Source organism: Arachis ipaensis, chromosome B04 (assembly GCF_000816755.2).
Source record: "Arachis ipaensis cultivar K30076 chromosome B04, Araip1.1, whole genome shotgun sequence".
Classification (NCBI taxonomy): Eukaryota; Viridiplantae; Streptophyta; class Magnoliopsida; order Fabales; family Fabaceae; genus Arachis; species Arachis ipaensis.
Window position 1 is genome coordinate 18,603,693 of NC_029788.2, and position 13,226 is coordinate 18,616,918.

Here is a 13,226-nt window from a genome sequence, read left to right on the forward strand (position 1 = left end):
GTTAATGTTTGAGATTTGATAACAATGATGATTGCTTCTAAACTGAATGAATGTATGTTTTGAGATCCTGGGTAGTAGCAAGGGTTGTGGTTCGTCTCACTTGCTCCAGGAGAGAGATTGAGACCCTGGGTAGTAGCAAGGATTGTGGTTCGTCCCACTTGCTCCAGGTCAGAGATTGTGACGCCTGGGTAGTAGCGGCAGTAGTGGTGAATCCACTCGCTCCAGGTTGAGCTTGTAAACACCCGCTTGGGTAGTAGCCGCAGTAGTGGTTATTCCACTGGCTCTGGGTTGAGCGGGTAGTAGCAAGGGGGTTGTAGCTCAAGCCTACTTGCTCCGCAATGGGTGTTTCTGTCCAATGGTTAGCTACCAGGACATGTCGGGTTGGCTATATAACCGACAGATGATATCATCAGCCATAGGGCAGGCATTCATCATTTGCATATGTTTGAATTGTTTGAGTTTGCCATTTGTTTTGGATTTCTACATCATATATGCCATGTTACCTGACTATATGCTACTTGTTCTACTTGTACCATATTTGTGTATTACTTGCCTGTATTGCTTGTGTTTGTACAACTAAGAGGCCCCTCATGCTGGTGTCGGTGGGTGTTGAGGGCTGTTCTTGATGAGATGAATTGATGATGTGATTGTATGATGATGATGATTATTGAATGAGATAACTGGAGCTCCCTGGGTAGACGCAGTGATGTGGTTTCACTAGCTCCAGGCGAGTGTATGATGTATTGATATAGAATTGCTGAGGCAGAACAACTGGTGATGGTTTTGTTTATAATTCTGAGTCTGATTCGTGGAAGAGTCAACGAGTTGGGAAAAATGTGAAACATGAATTAGATTTAGCACTCCCTTATGACAGTTGCCTATTCATGGATTAGCGAGAACCTAAGATGAATAATTGGTGAAGTAGCTTAGGATGCTTAGTGAGTTTTTATTGCAATGCATTGTATTTATTTGGCACTTTTACCGTACTGGGAACCCATGGGCCCGGGGTTCTCATTCCGTATATATCTCTTGTTTTTCAGATACAGGTCCAGGTGCTCAGAAGTGAGTTGTGGGTCGTCTGAGAGACGGCGAAGATCTTTATTTCCTCTACTTTGTACTTTGATTAGAATCTCTCCACCTTTGTTTTGGAAAGATTATATTATGTATTGAACTCTTTGAATTTGCTTATAGAGGCTCTCATGTTTCCTTCGGGAGAGATTAGGATATACTGTTGTCAACTACTTTCATACTGTACCCTAGCCGGCCTAAACTTCGCGGGTCGCGACTAGTGGCTATTTACTTATGTTATATATATCTATCCGTTATCTATCTCTTAATCTCCTCTACGCCTTGTCCGTATAACGTTTTCGGCTTCGCGGTTTATCTTTTGTTGTCGAAACGTGAGTGATACGTCTTCGCGATTTTATTTCTACTCTTTTCAAGCTTCTCGATTAATACTCCTTTCGAAAGTACCTATATTTATTTATTAAAAATCCTCCTGAGAGTCGTACCACCGTAATATCATTGACTTATGACTCAAGCATAAGGATTTGCATATTAGGGTGTTACAAATTTACTCCTAACGTCCCCAAACCACGCGATAAGCGTTAACCATTTCTTATCAATTCTAATTCGCCTATAATAACCTATTAACTTCCCGTTCACATAAGCCATCAATATTAAGTTGGCCAGACTTAACATCAACAGATATGCAACGGTAAGCTAACCGTGTTAATTAATAGGCAGTCATGTGCATAAAAATCTAATTCTTGTTACTTGGACAAGACCTACAACATGACAGACACTCAAAGAATGCAATGAAGCATAGTCGGTCCATCCCCAAGGCTCTAATTAGGATGAACTGCTCTGATACCATAATGTAACACCCTCATTACCAGAATATCACGCTTCCGGCAAACCCAACGGCGACAGCGGCGGCTCAACTGCTCGGCGACGGGATCATCATCAAAGACGGTTAGGCAGCGATGGCTTCGCGGTGAGGGCGCGATGGCAACGCGCGGTTCCCTCCTTCGTGTCTCTCTCTCTCTCTCTCTCTCTCGCCTCAGATCTGATCCGCGACGGTGGCTTCGAGGCAAGTCGGCGGCGACGCATGGTCTTGATTTCTTTGTTATGTTTTCGTTTCTAGAATAGGAGAAAGGGGAGGGTAATGGCGGCTGGGAAAAAGGAAAAAAATTATTAAAACTAGGGTTTTGTTGTATAAAAATTAGGATTTGTATAAAGTAAAATATTACTTAGATAACAGGGTTAAGTAATAATTCAAATTAAAATTTAATATAAAATGATTATCTTTGAAATACCATTTTATTATCAATTTGAAATCTATTTTCGAATAAATACTAATTCAACGAAAATCGATGGTAATTAGATTAATTCTCCTTCATTTATAAAATAAGGTTAAGAATCTATATATTAAAATTAAGACATATAAAATACTCATTATTTTTCAATTATAAGAATTCTAAATAATAAATAAGAGTTTACTAAATTTTTATATAAAAATATCTAAAATGTAGTCTTAAATAAATATAATACATCATAATAATTTATTAATAACTTTAAAAAATTTAGGGTCTTACACTGCCAAAGAGAAAAACATCAGAAATTATTTATGCCTTTTAAAATTTTAATTGGCCGAATTAAAGGAGAAGGAGGGCTACGTCACCGTCAACTTCTATTGAACAAAAATGACACCAACATATAAAGGAAGAGAATATAAATACTTTTATCAGATTAAATTTTTTATTAGAATTACGGATCACAAAAAATCGAAATCGAAAACTCGTGGGAGGTCACGGTTTTCTCAGGGAATACTCTCAATTTCTCTCTCTTTTAAAAGTTTAGTTCGGTTATGAGTTGAAGAAAGAAGATTAGAGGATGATAGTAAAATTAAACAAGAGATATGTGTCAAGGAGGAGTTTATAGGTCATATTTTCTTTCTTTTTCCTTTTTTTTTTTCTTAATCCATTCGGTCACAATAAATAGCATTAATCAAAGGATAATAGCATTAGATGATGACTCATGATTAAGTGCCTTTAGTTAATAAAGAAAAGAGATATATCTTATAGTTTTATATATGTATACATATGTATATAAGCCATGCTACTGAAAATCTAAGTGGTTGAATCATGAATCAAATGAATCAAAGTAAATGGCTTCTGTTTGTATTTTTCTTTCTTCTATTCTCTTGATGGCTCGGCGAAGAGAAGGTATAAGATGAATGTTGTTAAGTCATGTTGCTAATTAAAAGACATATGATGAGTTAAATAAATAATATATAAGGTTGAATAATACACACACTAACAATATGAATTACTAATATAAATAATATTAGTAACTTAGAAATTAAAAAATATTTGATGAAGTTTTAGTAACTCTAAACTCATATTTATTCTAAAGTATTGTTATTATATTTTTAAAAATTTTATATGCAGTTGATTTTTGTGATAGGATTATAGCACTAATGTTTGAAAATAAAAATTAGCGAGAAGGAGAGTAGGAGTTGTAGTAAAAAATCCAATATCAAAGATCAAGTTGTAATTACAATTAAAGTTTTATTTTTTTTTAATATGTCTTTTTTTTCCTTGCATAAATAACAGTTAAAAATCGTGAAAGTGTAATTTAAACTTTTCAAATGAGTAACTAAGTCTAATATTTTAATTCAGAGTTTGCTTCTACTAGCATTTTTTTTCTTTGTAAATTAGTTTGGCATTTTTTTTAAATACAACCAAACTACAACATTTATAAGGTGGAATCGTGCAGATATATTTATATTTATTTAAAAAAAATTGTTGATTGATTTTATGTAGGTTGTAAACCAAGACATTGTAACATTTTATTGTTTTGCTAGTATTATTTTGAGCTTTTTCTACCAATAGTTCAATACTTAATTTGTTGTTTTTTAAAATTTAAAATAACAAATCATATTACTTCTTTATTCATGTGTAAAATTATTTTTATTTTAGGTTCTTTACATATTCAAATTACAACTTTATTATTATGTTTATACTTCACATATGCTTGAGGATAATAATCTATTTTCTTTTTCGGTGACATAACGTACTAATGAATAAATAAGATTCAATTTTAAAAAGTGATTTTTGATTACTTACTTGCATTTTATCTCTTTAATTTTTATTTAATTGTCTTTAATATTATTTATTTATTTATTTATTCGAGAATTCTCTTAAAAAACTATCAATTTAATATTCAAATTATTTTCTAATTTTGTCTTTACATATGTTTTTAAATTACAATCACTATATTTTTGCTCAACTCTATCCTATTCAAGAGGAATAACCCAACAAATAATATCTAAATTTTTTCTCTTTTTTTTTACTATTTTAACTCTTAAAATTCATCATTATTTTTTCTTTTTTTTTAATTCTTCCATAGTTATTTATTGACTATCCTGATATTTATACTTCTTTTTACATAATATTTCATGAACAAGTTGATTCACATAAGATTTTTGAATTTTTTAGTTATTTTTAAAGTGTAATTTACTTTTAAGTGTAAATAAAATTAATAATTTAATATGACTTGATAAAGTATTTTGCTTTATTTATTATAAAATTATGATGTTATCGTTATTATTTGTCCATTCAACTAATTATAAAACTAAGAAAAATTTTTATTTTTCTGAAACCTCAAAAAATATGGATGCAATGATGATAAACCACAATTTTATGGTTTATCTTGTATTAAATTTGGTAAATTTTATCAACTTTTTTTACATTTATTCATTGAAATAGTATAGTTTTATGAATTTCTCCTAATTGTGCTTAATGGTTAAAAACATGTTTTTTAGACTCTTAATTTGCTAAATTTAATTTCACTTTGATTCCACTCGATGCTTTGATATGTTTATTAAGTGATTTCAGGTTTAAAAGGCAAGGATTGGATCAAGGAAGTGAAGAAAAAGCATGCAAAGTGGAGAATTCATGAAGAAATGAGGATTTGGTGGAACTCGAGGCCACGCGTACGCGTGACACTTGGTACGTGATCAGCTTAAAGAAAATGTGGCTGGCGATTTCTAAGCTCATCCAAGCCCAAATCCAACTCATTTCTAAAGTATTTGAGGTCAAATTCAAGAAGGAACAAGTAGAGAATAATTAAGTTTAGATTTTTATCATGTTTTAGGTTAGAATTCTAGAGAGAGAAGTTCTCTCTTCTCTCTAAAATTTAGGGTAGATTAGCTTAATTTCTCTTAGATTTAGAGTTTAATTCTTGTCTTAATTTAGTTTTTCTTGCAATTTTTTATTACTACATCTTTGCATACTGACGAAGTAGTCTTCAGGAACCATGGCTAGGGTTCAAAAGTTGTAAAGATGATGATGATGTGATGATTTATGTGAAATTGGTTAAAACAATGAACAACATAGTTTACTTTTTTTCATTCCACAAATAAAGGGGTTGATTTGTCCCTTATTATAAAATTATTTTCATGTTAGACTCTTGAGTCATATAACAGCCACATCGTTGACTTAACGACGGTAACTTATCAAATTTAGAGATTAATGTGTTCAAGTCTAACAGTTTTAATGTCTGAGAAAAAATTATCATTTTTAAATGTTTATCAATATTTTGCCTTTTAAAAAGCTAAAAACTTACGTACAGTTGTCTTCATGTAAAGATAGTTACGTAATTATCTTTTATGTGAAGATAGTTGAAAATCGTTAGATGACAATTTAGTCAAATATATCAAATAATCATCTAACATTTTTAGATTATAAATTTTGCATGAAAACATCTGCATGTGAATTTCTATATTTAAAAAACTAGTGAAAAAATAAAAAAAATTACTCTATAAATTACAAATTTTGATTATTATATATAATAAGTTAATTGAAAATAAGAAAAATAACTGTTTTTTGTACTTGTTATATAAGATTTATAATATATAATTATCTGATATTGGTGTCAAAATTAATTAATTGTTTTACCTAACATTCTTATCATATTATCAACTAAAAAGGGAAAAAAACATGTCAAGTTTTGTCTTCTATGTCTTTTTGCTGTTACATCTATGCAAAGGAATCATTTGCATACTTGCAATTATCGCCAGTTGGCTCAAAGCAAAGCTATGGTTTTTCGCATAATGCTTTAGTATAATTGTTATTTATTTATAAATTATTATTCTATTTCCATCACCAAGAGCAAAGAACACAACTCATGAGATGTCAGATGTGAATGTCCTATGTTCTACACATGTCATCAGCGTGATTAACTAGAGATCATGTCTGCAAAATTGTCTATCAAATCAAAAAATGAGGTTCAAAACAAATAATTAAATCACGTTTTTCTCGAATCAACTCACCTTATTTTTTATTAATTTAGAAACCCTCTTCATAAGTTTAAGCTTTTGTACGATATATGTAACATATGACAAGAGTGGAGACCACACCTCAATTAAGTGTTTGACTCTATTTTTGTAGGTAGCTCGTATTATTATAAAATAATCAAATGGGGTTCATAAGTTAAAATATTTGCAAATACCTAGGTTTACTTTTGTATTAGAATATCATTTCAGAAAGCATTGCTTTCACCAAATTTCTTTTGTCCCAACTTAAATTGGGGATAGGATGATGGAGTTGATCAACTAGGAGTTAGGTGTTTTTCTTTTTTTCTTTTTAATTCTAATCATGATCATTATTGACATTAATTTTTTACTCGCATGAGTGATAGATAAACAGTGCACATAATAGTGCATAATTTTTCATTTAGCTACCAATACCAAAATCATTCAATTTAGTAATTAAATCCGTCACTAAATTTTAAATTAGCCACCAATTTTAGCAACAGATTTAACAATCAACATCCAAATTACTTATGACATCAGAATTGTATAACAAAAAGAGCTAATCATAACATCATATATATAATTATATTCTAAATACGTGCATTTATATACGACCTTTAACTTATAATACTTCTTGCATCCATGTTAACATAAGTGTTTAAATTCTAGTAGGTAAATAACCACAATTAGAAATGACAAATTTAAAACTATAAGAACTTGAATTAGGAAAATCGTGATAATTTTGCATTTTTAATCTACTTTTTTTATAATTTTATTCAAATAATCTGCCAACTCAGAAGACATAAAACACTTCTAAAAAAAATAGAATGTTTTAGAATATGAGTTTAAAAAATGAGTTCAAAACTATGTTAAATAAGTTATAAGTGAGATTTTTAACCAAAAATTGTTAGGCCAACTATTAACAATAAAAAAAAGAAGAAGTTATTTTTCACAATTCTTCAAAAATATCCAACAACATTTTAAATTAGACTATTCAAGAGTGTGTGATTTCTTATAGTGTAAGGAGTTCACATATATTTTCCTCATTTCTCGCATACACCTTTAGTTTAACTTTTGCAGTCCAAAATTGTTGGAAGATATTTTTAATTAAAAGGTTACACCAAACCTTTAAATTTAAAAACCAAACATTCTAATCAAAACATAATTAATAAGGTCACTCCAAAAGAAAAGAAGCTAAGTAAACCACCGTCCTACTACAATAATAGTGCTCCTTTTACATCTAATATCTAATATCTTCTAATAATAATATATATATACATGGCCGGCGCTGGGGTCTAATTATCTCAAACTTCGCAGGTGCAACAGAAACTATATATTTATATACACCAAATTAAAATTACATTAACTACACTTATTATTTGATTGAAGACAATATAGGCTTACCAAATACAAGCACAAAAAGAATGTCATTAGTGTCTCTTCGAATCGGTTGAATTTTACTTGAAGCAAAAAATGAAAAGGAAGTATCGGTTGTAAAGTATTTTAATTCGGAATAGAGATATACCAGAAAGTAAACCGTTAAAGCTTATATACATATGTATCATTGAAGGTTTTAAGTGAGTTGAAAAAGGAAGGCGAATCGAGGAATTACTTTTAAAGATTATTTGTGATTTTGTCACCTGAATATGTAGAATAGAAAGTGTAAAAAATAGAAAAGTAAAAGAGTGACACTTCGTTATATTTTAGTTCAGCTATAAATTTAAGTGTAATATAGCTTACTTTCAATATTTATTATAATAATAGTACAATTTTTATTATAATCAAAATAGATTATAATTACTAATTTCAAGAGATTCACATTTTTGTAAATTATCTAAGTTATTACAAGCTTAGTAAATTATTTAGATACTAATCTAATCTAATTAACGAGAACTAAGTGCACTCTAACACAACATACTTTCGAAATCAAAATACTCAAACAAAAGTTAAAACACTTTTGTATGAATAACTCTCTTTATCTTTTATACCTCTCAATATAAACTTAAATCTAGACAATAAAAAAATATGAACACACTCAAAAATAAAGAAAATAAAGGCTATTTGTATGATTTGAAAATATGCATGAAAATGGTTACTTCTTTTTTGGATAAAATTTTCAGGAGAGTAGACCAGAAAAAAATGAATGGAAAGATCTCAAAAATTGAATGATACCACGATTTTTATAGAGTTTGATTGCTTTCTTCAATGTTAGAATCATTCATATTTTGATCAAACTAACCGTTTGCAAATTAATGGTTGTAGCCATTGGCATTAAAGAGAAAATCCTTTTTCTTTAATTCCATCTAATGTGCAGCAGCGTTCTCTCCATATATATATATGAATTGATTCTTGTTTATAAAGAATCAATCATGTTTTATTTTTACTTAATCATGGATTGCTTGATTTATGATATTTGATTGTCAATTCATTAATACTTACAATGTTCATAAAAAAAATAAGTATATTACAATATTATTAATTATATTTATCATCACAAAAAACCAAATTAATTCTTGACTAAAACATACTACAAAAATTTTTAATTAAAATGACAGTTTTTTGAGGTTATTATGGAGGTTTGAACGGCCATTATTACTTTGAATGATAGTAAAAAAAACCGCCATAATTTTAAGTATCATTTTGTTATTATAGCAATTTTTAAAAAACTGTCACAATTTTCATGGTTAAAATAGCGATTTTTTATGCGATTAAAACGGTAGTCGGAACCGCCATTTTAATAAGGTAAAATGGTAATTTTTAATTATTTAAAACGACGGTTTAAAATTGTTGTTTTGACCAGTTAAAATAGCAGTCTTTGACTGCCATTTTTAGCAAGTAAAGTAGCAATTTTTTTGTGTAAAGTAATGGTTAAAATTGTTATTTTTTACCCGTTAAAATGGCAATTTTACTCACTTAAAATGACAGTTTTATGCCATTCAAATGACAGTTTTAATCGTCGTTTCATCTAATTAAAATGATAATTTTATGCTATTTTTTGTTGGATTAAAATAATTTTGCTCGTTTAAAATGACGGTTAAATCAAGTAATTTTTATATCATATAGTTTTTATAAATCATACATACTCATCAAAAATTAAAAGTCATAATCCAAAAATAAAATATCACAGATAACATGATTTTTCAATAATATGTATTAACATATGATCCTTAATACATAAATATCATGCAAAATCATGCTTCTTTGTTATTCACTCCGAAAAATCTACTTTCTAACTTTTTTAGTGATAGAATCTCGTTTTCTAATCCAATTCTTACTACAAAAAAAGAGAGTTAAATGATTAAAACCGGTAAAAAATTAGATTCTTATTTGTCATTTTAGGCGTGCATGCATAGGTCATAGAATAAGATTTTTTTTCTTACAGGAATAGTGGTACTATAACAACTGATTATATTAAAAAAGTCATTTTAGTTTTTTTTTTTTCACTATTGACTTAGCACCTGTGGTATGAGAAATTATTTGTTTTTACCAAATTTTTTTATTCTTCTTACAAAGATTCTGTAAAATAAATTTAAAATAAAATTAATATTCAACAACAGCTGATAATCTTGATCTATGAATATTAGTATGAACAACTACATGAGTTAAATTGCAATCAAATACAACTATACTTTTTACTCTTCATTAATATTAGTCCTCAGAGAGAAAATTCATAATATCTAAAAGAACAAAACAATGGTTTAATCATTAGAATTCTCTTTTTAAATAGTAAAATATTACTATAATTATTAAAATTAAAATTGCAAAGTTTTGACGACAAATAATCACAGACTAGAAAACCAAAAATAAACCATGAAATGACACATAGAAAGACAAGCAGCGTTAGAAAAAAGGGTACGAACTTTGTACTCTTTGTTTTGATCACTAACCTCTGCACATATAAATTCAAGTACAACCATAATCAATAAATATATAGCATAGTTTATTTGATTTTTATAGTGTTACATGCTCCTTGCTTTTTGTTTATATATAGCTAGCACACTGGGTTTTTTCCCCTTCGAATGCCACCGCGCTCTACATAATTCATTCGAACATTTTTATGTTAATCTCAAAATAATCAAACAAATTAACGAAAAAATTGAGACACTTTGAAATTTCACAAACATTATGCACAAAATAAAATTATGTCAAATATAATACAAAATAATTTACTGTTGAATTTCTACTTTGCTATACTCCCATTGTTGAGCGAATACAGAAAATTTTTGACAACCTTGGCATTAAAACGCATAGTATACTGCAAAGCGAAGCAAAACAAAGCAATACATGAACCCATAATTAAAGACAAATTAGCAGCAATGTGTTCATACAAAGAACTGCACCAAATATAAATAAGAACATAATAATTATCAGAAGTGAACTATTGAATAGCAAAACAGAACATTTATAATATAAAAATAGAAACAAATCCATAATCATGGATTCACTTTTTTTCTTTTTTTGGAAGAATTGAAGCAAATTTAAGATGGATAGCCAAGAATACTGTTAGTATTATCTTCTAGTGTTATCAAGCTTTAGTGATAATCCTTTTATATTAGCTTCAAGAAAGAAATGTTTTTCCTGAATTTCTTCCATAGTTGCAATATCTCTAATTTCCTGAATTTTGCAAGGTGAATGAGAATGAAACCTAGATAGATATAAATTTATTACCAAAAGCCAAAGCACAAAGGTATCATCGATTATTCAAATAATGAGAAGGGAAAGGAGTTTCAAAACCTGTTGGATCGCTCCAAGAGATTTTCATTTAAAAACTAGAGGCAATGGAAAAAAAATTAAAAGGATTGAGGCGAGTTTAGGACTCGAAGTGGAATGATGGATTATTGATGAACTTAAAATGATTTCTAAAAATTACTGATTTTTTTTATACTGAGATTATTGAGACGCTATGCACCTGACAGGGACGGCGGTTAATCCCGCCTGTCGAGGTCACAGCGGCGGCGTAAGGGCTGTAGTTAGTCCCGCTTGCGTTGAGATGTGAGGTTCATGGCAAGAGTATTCTACTCGCATCCCTTCAAAATCACTAGAGTGTGCAGGCACTATATCCTAGACCGTATTCTGGGCATGATATCTCGGGGGTTCCCATTATGAGACCGAAGGGCGACATCTTCATGGAGATGTATCGGGTTGGCAGTTGAACCGACAAAGTGATATCACAGCCAAATAGGACAGGCATTCATCATATGCATTTTCTATCTGTTTGCTTGCTTTGCCGACTTGAATTGCTTGCCTAATTGTATCACGTGATTAATTGCTTCCTGAATTTCTTGATATATATGCTATACTTGTGCTTTACTTGCATTGTTATTACTTGTATTTTCTACTGGGATTGAGGAGGTTCGGTAGGCGGTGGCGATGGGATCGCATGACGGTTATGCTGGCGAAGGCTGTGAGACAGCGGTAAAATGATAGTTAGAAATCCCTTAAGTTAGTTTACCCCTTTTTATAAAAGTTTTAAAGTTATGGTATTAATTTTAGTATGCTTTAAGTTGAATCTTATGATTGATATGAAGCTCTAGGATTGTCTTTGGTGTCCCGGGGTCTTATATCTTACATTATTGGACACTGTTACCATACTGAAAACCTCTGATTCTCATTCCATACTTTGTTGTTTTTCAGATGCAGGTCGTAACCCACCTCGGTGAGTTACGTGATGGTGACAAAGCGGAGGACTTTTATCCCATTTTGGACTCTTTTGATTACTTTTGTTTAGAATTCTCTCACTTTTGTATTCATGCTTTGCCTTAGAGGCTTACTTTGAGAAAAATATTCCGTATATGATATTTTAACTTTCAAAACTCTGTATGTTTATATATACTAGCCGGCCTAAATTTTGCGGGCTGCGACTAGTTCTTTATGACTATTATACTTTTATATCTATATATGTTCTATTCTCTTGTATCTATACCTTGTATTTTATGTTTTTAGCTTCGTGTGAACGTTTGCGCTTTGTAATTCAGTATTTGAGCTTATTTTTTTTATTGGAATTCTAGAATTATTATTCTTTCCCTTATATATTTATGTATAAGTCTTAGAATTATCGTAACTTTTGATTAACTTTTACTTTACAGTTAGAAATAAGGCTTAAGATAATTAAAGTGTTACACACTATCTCTCCTCCAACTGATGCAGAGACCTTCCACCGCCGCCATTTCAACATCTCTCGCCTCTTGTCGTAGCTTGCCATCCCTTAGAATTTGCCTATCATGGTCCTCTTTAGCTTGTAGTATGTTGCATGGCCATGATGGCATTGGGATTTTCAAAATTCCATGAATTGGAACTGTGAATACTACCTTAGTTTAGCTTACATGTACCCGTTGCATACTTAATTAAACATATCAGAAACACGGGAAAACGGTACAAAAAAGATAAAAAAAAATTGAAAGAATAAAAAACAATAAATAAAAGTGGAGTGCTAGGGGCCAGCACTTTTGTTAAATTCTGGCCAGCACTTAACCATCAAAAGAAAATTGAATGAATGATTCTACACCATTAGATACAATCTCACACCATTAAAAATATCATTGATGGCTAAAAACCCCAAAATCTGTTGATCCTAGACTTTCTTTAAATTTAAAATGCATGAAATAAGATCTGAACCCATGTGTTGGAGTATAAAATGCCTTCCTCTAACCATTGAACTAGAAGGTATATTATTAAAAGATTTACACATTATATTATATATATTTTAAGTTTTAAAAATTTAGGGGAGCATGGCCCATACAGGTCCCTGAATCTGCCTCTGGTCATACACACGTCACTTTGAGATAATGTCACATACAAACCACATCCCATAGTGATTTTGCCAAACAGTACCACAAAATCTTTCATACAAAAATACTATAAACACTAAAAATCAGTTAATTAAATTAGTTAATATATATTTATATAT